We start from the raw sequence: 8,248 nt of genomic DNA on the forward strand, positions 1-8,248 counted from the left end.
GCGCTCTATGACTGGGTACACTCCTAATTCCACCTCTGGCTTCAGAGGTTACTGTGGGATTTTTGTAGCTATCCTACCATCTTTTACTTGCACTACTACAGGAGCTACATTTGCCATCAATCCAGTGTCTTGTCCATCTTTGGTCCAGAGGGATTCCGGTATCTGGGAGATAATTTCCTCTACCTTGGATGGACACCTGTCTATAACAACAGAGTGTGACATTAGCCTTTGTGGGGTGTCTAACATATCCTGCACTTCCTGAACGTGATTCTCGGGTATATCTAAGAAAACACCTCAGGAGTACAATATATGACACACCTCATTTTACACAATAAATCTCTCCCAAGTAGATTAGTCGGAGCCGATGCAGCTAGCAAAAAGGAATGCTTGGTCTGCAAAGGCCCTATCGTAATCTCCGCTGGTCTACTTGACAAAGCTGAATATATTTGTCCTATTAAAAACACGTTAAAGGTTAAAGAACACAGTACGCAATTGGCGCAAAAAGTACCGCAAGGGTACTCCCTTAACAATACCTTAAGGAATGTACTTATACTGTAAACATTTGTGCAGTGACAATGTGTAGATGTAATGCAGTGTAACATTGTTAGCTTAAAAGCTGTATGAGCGACTATGACGCTCTGAGAACCTTTATGCATTTATAATAATCAATCAAATACCGGTCTAAGGTTCTAACGCCTTTAGTGAGAGAATGAACGTTCAAAAAGAATAATACAATACAAGCTATACACTACCAAAATAACATAGAATATCTAACCAAGTTACTACACATAAAATACAATAAAGACACAATTACTTTTAAAAGGGGAAGGAGAGAGAGAATGGCTTATAACATTAAATAAGAGACAATATGGTTGCAGATAAACCCACACATGTGAGAGACAATCGCTGTACAGTTAGTCAATGCTGAATACCGCATGGGATAGAAGCTAGACTCCATTTTGGGAATAACCTCCCATGATTCCAAAGACTGTAACACATGGTTGAAAGGGGGAGGGGAAAACACCCAGCAGCAGCCATTTCTTACAAACCAACTAATCTTATTCCACATTCCAATCCAACTTCCTAGAACCATCTTATTCAATTTCACATTCCAAACAAACTTCGTTTATTGCCTACAGTCCATGTTATATGAATCACCAGATCACAATGTAACCACACATCCCAGCCTGCCATTGCTACAAGCACATGACTACAGTAACAAAAGGAAGTATGCTTTAACTTCAAACCTTCAGCAAGATGCATCATGTAATACTACTATAATCTGTTGTTTATCACCAACCATAAATGTATACCAGGAATGCTATGCTACAGATTGTCTACTGTTCCAATTCATTACAGATTTCATAGAGTATTATCACAAACACCCAACAATCACACAGCTGCGCAAGCCTCATTAACCTTAAGCCATTTGCATCTCCAAACCAACCACTCTATACCAATCACTTCACAACTACTCTACCTCAAACACATATTTAAAACTATTCTATGCCAATCAGCCATGAGATATTGAGATTATGATACTTAGCCTTTGTAAGGTGCCTGGTGATGATCCAGCCATGCTTCTGAGAGCTTTGTTCTGAGTGTAGCTACATTACATCTGTTCTCTGAGGCCACAAGCAACTGAACACCTCTCTCTCTAGCCAGCAACAACTTTCCTGTTTTTCCTAGTTCCTGGGGGAGGGGTCTCTCTTGCTTTGTATATGCTGATCAGGTTCAGCCCTGAAATCTGGCAAAAGGGTTGGCTTGATCATTCATTGTTCTAACAAAATGATCTTAGCTTTTATACATATAATCATATCTATCCGCTGCAATGTCCCACAACTTCACAACAAGTATCAAATTAATCTACACATCAATCTGCTTGTTTCAATATCAAACATGACGGGCGTATCTGGTTCGGTTCAAATAATACACATTCATGACATTAATTCATTAGCTAATTTTAAATCTCCATGATGTCTGGTGCTTGATATTATTATAATTATGTACTGTATGAAATAAGTGTCGAATCCATCTCTGTGCCATGTCCGTGTAAATGCGTGTGTTACTATATATTGCTGTGCTCGCTGCGCATATTTGCAAGTATAGCGACTTAAATGTGTGCAGTTTGTATGTTCTCTCTATGTAATATTTTTGACTTTGACAGTCCACCCTTTGGCAGTCACCAATAACTGCCACTTCCTAAAACATTTCAAAAAGAGAAAAATATATGTCATATGTAAATACATTTCTATGATTGGGTAAGGGAGGAGAGAAGAAGGTGGGAAAAGGGTATGACCTAGTGAGATAGCAGAAGCATGTGTGTATGAATCCGTGTTTGGGGGGTCATGTATCATCGTGCCGTACGTGTTTTAAATCAAGCTTCGAGGTATTGCGAAGTATACATTTGAATTCCTTCTTATCCCGCGGTACGGGTCTGTGGATGGGCTGTCAAACTTTACCGAGCTCTTTTCGGATTTTGGTTGCAACAAAATGGGGGAGCACATTTTAGTTGATGATACATGAATGGGGGAATATGTGATTGCTGATATCTGTGCCTGTATTCCCTATCGACTATGTGTGTCATTACCTGAAGGTTGTAGAAATGAAGATAAAGAACAATTATGGTAAATGCAGTGGTATTCTATGTCAGGTTAATGAACATTTGTCGGCTGAAGTCTTGTCTGGTATCTGTTGAATGCAGTCTTCTTTGGGCTTTTGCCAACGAGTGCGAGCAAAAGCTTTGTCAATGTCCATAGACTTACAAAAGTGTTGGGCTAGCGTAAATTAAAAATTTCTAGGGAAACTGGGGGTCTATGGCATAGTTCATCAATTATCTGTGTATAAGGTTGTCAAAACTTCTTCTTTAATCCATCAGTTGTCTGTATACAGGCTCGTCAAATTCCTCGTCCAAGTGGGTCTTTTTACCTTGGAGAAAACGGAAAAACAGGTGAAAGAAACGGACCGTATAATCGCATTTTCATCACATCATTGTCTCTACCGTTGGGTCATAAATCAAATCCATTGGAATTACAGTTTCCTCACTCCTTAGACTCATTACCCTGGTACTACGTTTGCACTTCATTAAAGCCTGACCGCATCTAAATATCAAGCCAATGGATATGACAACACCTAAGATACATAGAAGAAACTTCCCAACATCCATTATGACTCCTTGAGCCCATTCTCCTAAACCAGAGAACCAATTTCGCGGGTTCAACCATGACACCCAACCAGTCAGCTCATTACCCACAGCAGCAAGGGTGAGATTGTGTCTCCTGCGGAATTCCCACTTTAATTGGAGAATATCGTCCATCTTTTGGTCTATGACCTCGACCGGGTCCTCGGTGCTATTCGTAATATATGTGCAGCATTTCACGCCGTACTGAGTTGCCAGTGTGACACAATATCCACCTGTCACTGCCGTGAGATAATTAAGAACCATCCTATGCTGAACCAGTTCTGTTTTATAAGCTTGAAGTTCCCTTCCAGTATACCTAAAAGTGTCGTCATACATTTCAGTGATATTGTCTAATAAAAATTTGCAAGCGCAGATATGTATCTATAGTTCAGCACTCCTCTAGCGGTGCGAGTGAAATCTAATGCAAGTAAAACCTGAATCCCGGTGGATTCATGGATCATGTCAGAGGCCGGATGCTCTGTCCTTTCTGTCAGTTGCCTTTTAACGACGTGCTCGTAATGAGTGTGAGTATAAGGAGCTTGGGCACCATGGTGTATATCTTTCATTTTGGCATGTGATACAGTCATTACTTCAGGCAATACTTTTCCAATATAACACAATCCTTCTGAGTTTGGGGCAAGCCGCTTATACGCCTTCCTCCCGCATATGAAATATGCATCATCGGGGAGGACATATGGGACCGAGTAGGACATTACCATGTTACACATTTTCCATGTGAACTCTCCTAACCCTAATTCTCCCCTCTGTTTAGTACACCTATCAGTTTGTACGATCTGTGCACTGTATCCTGGTGATACTTCTCCAACTCTCATGGTCCTACTTCTTAGGGTATACCTATATCGGAAATATTTTCCACTATCGGCTATGTGGCGTATGAGCTCTGTATCTGTAGGCATTCTATCGGCTCTATGTGAAAAGGTCCTGGTTTTGTTATTCCATGACACTTCCCAATTTCCCGGCTTTCGGGGATTGGAAATGTTAAAACATACTAGGGATCTATCCACATGATATTGGTGGAGCTTCAAACTAGGAGGACTGGAGATATTAAACCTCCTGTCCACCGGCCTCCCACCACTTAACTCAAGTACCTCCCCTACCGTTAAAGGGAATGGTACTAAGCCTGATTTGCTATGGCCTTGAGGTACTTGAAAGCATACCCAACAATCTGTCTGATTTAACACTTTACCCACTAAGGAGTGATAGTCACTCAATGGATGCTGGTCCATGTGGATATTAAAACTGGACTGACATTTCTTGATGCACCCATCCTCTACTACACGGTCACAGAGTCTACAGATACAGTTCTTTTTTCAGCTAACAATCCTTCACAATGTTTACAAATAACATGGCTGCTAGATCGTTTCCGGTACTCGCCTTTGCTTGGTGATTGTGTTGCTATTGGAAATTTACACCTCCGTCTCAGTCATCAGAAACCCATTCTGGATCCTTTCTCGACCTCACTGGTACTCTCACCGAAACAGACTGCTCTGGTCAACATCAGGGTCAACATGAAAATCCATATCACAGTCTCTTGAGGCGAGTCCATCTTACAGGGGGAGAAAAGGAGAAATTTGTAATGGGGGTACAGGAAAACAGTTTGAGGGGGAGAGAAACTTGTTACGATAATAAGTTCTCTAGTCTTGTTGTTCTTCTTGTTCTGCTGTCATCTCAAAGGTGCTGTCTCTCAGTCTTCCAAACGAACATTCAGGTGATGCAATATTCCTTCCCAACCAGCGATCTTTCTGTAAGGAGCAAAAATCTTGCATTACCATTTGTCTAACTGATGTGTGACATACCATCTTTAAAACATGAAAACATGAGTGAGAAGAGAGAGAAAACAAAAAAAAACAAAGAAAGAGAGAACAATTCATATGCATATATATTACATAAATCAACAATAAACAACAGGAAAAAAAAACATTTTTCAAACACTTTAAAATATTGTCAGATCATCAGGCTGTCATATCTACATGTCCAATGGTTTCCTTGCGCAGTCCCTCCCACCAGCACCTCCATACTCCACCCTCTGTATCTGGCCAGGATACATTGATGCGGATAGGTCATGCTGGGGTTTGGTAGACTTCTGCAAAGACCAAGCAGATATGCAATGTTTGAGTCCTATCAATAATCGTCAGAGATGGGGAGAGAAAAGAAACATTTCACAGATACATTTACAACGTTTCACCCGGTCATTCCTGTGTCTTCAGGGAATGACCTCCCAATTTATTAACTGTTACCTCAGGCTTACCATCAGTCCTAATGATCACCTTTTATAATTTGGTGTGTCATATTCATGCTCATATTCATGTCTAGGGGGTCTGACTTTATGTGGGCTGTTGCAGTTACTGGCATAATGCCCTTCTCTTTTGCACAGATCACAAACCCTGGGCTTCCTCCAAGTGTCAGTGAAGTGGGGTCTTGGTTGATTTGATGCCTCCTCAAACGCTTGGATGCTCATCACCATCAACCGCTTTCCCTGTACCTCCCTGATTCCTTGGATACCATGAATATGTCGTTGTCTAGGGAGTTGATATGCCTTCTGTGAATCTTTGATCATACACTTAGATCTTTCTTAGGATCTGGGAAATCAGACATGATTGATCTCAATTCTGTCCGGGACCAGGGATGGCACATTGCACTGTCCTTGACGGGAATGATTCCCTGATCGTCAGTCTTCCCATTGGGGACTGTGATCACCCTGACAGGACTAAATTCAATTACATCACCTTGTGTTGGTCTTACAATATGGGGTACATTTGTTTGTGCGTGATATAAAACATTGTACGTACCTGTGGACACGACCTCACCTGACCCTCCGTTAGGGGGTTTGATTATTGCCTTTACCGATTTGGTCGCGTCCACCTGGATGACTTGTGTGATGGCTGCTGGAAGGGGTGCCGACATCGGGCTGGGCTCACTTTCTTGCTGGTAATCCTGAGGGAAGTTTAACATGGGGTGCGACTTGCACAGGTTAACATTTGTGATTTTTACACTTTCATTTTTATAAACATTATTACATTTGTTACTTTCATTCTTAATACAGTTACTAAGTGCATTTTTATCGTACAACATTGTGCCATTTCTCTGCAACCATAATCCTCTCCATTGCCATGTCTCTCTTCCCAAGATGAGGGTCAGATATGTAAGTTAAATTTCTTTGCATTTCACTTTCCTGTTGCCATAACTGTAAACAATCATAATGTCTGATCCGTTGCTTCACGGATTTTATGAGACAGATCCTTCGCCTTAAATTATGCAATACCTCTGAGTCAAAACTACCTATCCCAGGAAATGGTGCTTTATCCCCCACAGTCATTCGTGTCCATTCATCACAAAAGGTCTCAGTGTGGGGACCATATCTTCCCCACATTACTAACCGGGCCGACCCCCGGGGCTTGAAAATCTCTGCAGCCTGAACTCTGACTGCTGAACGTCCCTGTGTTGTGCACTTGGCTTCCATTGTGGACCTCTTTAACACAGAAAAACTTCCTAAAATGCACCAAACACAGAAGTCTACGGTGGAAGTTACCCAAGCTCTTCCACCAGCTTCTTCTGCTCCGAGTACAACGAATCCGCCCCTTTTAGCAGACACGTGTAACCGTTACAGGCCCTATCTCTAGAGATTTTCCTGAGAGACCAGTGAAAATTCCCTTCTTTACACAAATCACGCTTGCATGTGCTCCCTACAACACGTATGAGGGCAAGATTTACGCATGGATATACTACCTCATATCACGTTGCGTTATTGGTCACACATACAACCGTGCGGTCCAATCGTACCACTTATAGACACTTGTTGCCCATAAATGGTAGGATCATTGGAGTCTCCCTACTGTGCTCCAAAACAGCCGGAGCGTAATACCACGAAAACTTTATCACACTCCGTCGCACGTTTTCACCAAGACCGTGCACGCACGTTTTCACCTAGACCGTGCTCATCACGTATTCACCTAGACCGTGATTCACCAAGATTTACTTCACCAAGATTTCACCAAGACTTCACCAAGAGGAGTTCAATACACTCATACCGTTTTCAACCCACTATCATTCTATAGTTTTCTGATCAGAAAAATCATTTCCCGTAATCTGATAGCTCTCCCCAGAGGCATTACAGTAAAGTAAGGTATTTAAACTAAATTTTGGAAACTGAAAAAATGTGTGCTATTATCGCGTGGCTATACTATACCACCCCCACTAAAACAATGCTATTGTGCGATTTGAGTTTCGGTGGGCGTACCCAGACGCTCCGTTGCGTCGACCCTTTTGTTAGAGACACGTGTACGCTGGCCACAAAAATACAATTAGCACGTTTATCAATGTAGATGATCTTTAACTGTAATCATCTACCGAGCACCACACAGGTCTCTCCTTGTATCTCAGGCAAAGCTGTGTGTGTGTTTTACAAATTACCCCTTAATGTATCATTTTTACTCTTTAAGTACCAATAGCAACAAATCTTTCTCAGCACGTTATCAATTATGAAATGGCAACCAGGAAAGTGAGATGTGAAGATTACACAAATGAACATGCAATTCTAAATTAATCTAATAACATATATTGATGTAAGCACATGCATATAGATATTTTGACCTTATTCAGTGCTTCTAATTTGCATATGAATTGCTTTTTAACTACAGTAACTCTGTAAAGGCGATTTATTTCAACACTGCTAGGGAACAAAACCAGTCACACAGGTTCATTTGCATTTCAATGGCCATCCTGCACCAAGCATAGTAGGGTGGTAAGGAAACCAAAAGGAAAAAAAAAACACTTTGTTTTATCTGTGTATCGTTCTTAAATCAAATACTCATTCCACTATTAACTTATATCAACCTCTATCTGAACCACTCATGATTGACCATGATATAGATTAAATAAATGCATTAAAAAAAACTCATTAAATGATGATTTCTTTTTGACAATGGATGGCTGATTATTTCCTGAGTCAACTGAAAATCAGCCGCTTAGGGGAGAAATTTTTTTTTTGACCTTCCCAAAATGGCCGCTGCTCCTCCCCCTTTCACCTCCATGAGGGCCACACAAAAT

Source organism: Pseudophryne corroboree, chromosome 8 (assembly GCF_028390025.1).
Source record: "Pseudophryne corroboree isolate aPseCor3 chromosome 8, aPseCor3.hap2, whole genome shotgun sequence".
Classification (NCBI taxonomy): Eukaryota; Metazoa; Chordata; class Amphibia; order Anura; family Myobatrachidae; genus Pseudophryne; species Pseudophryne corroboree.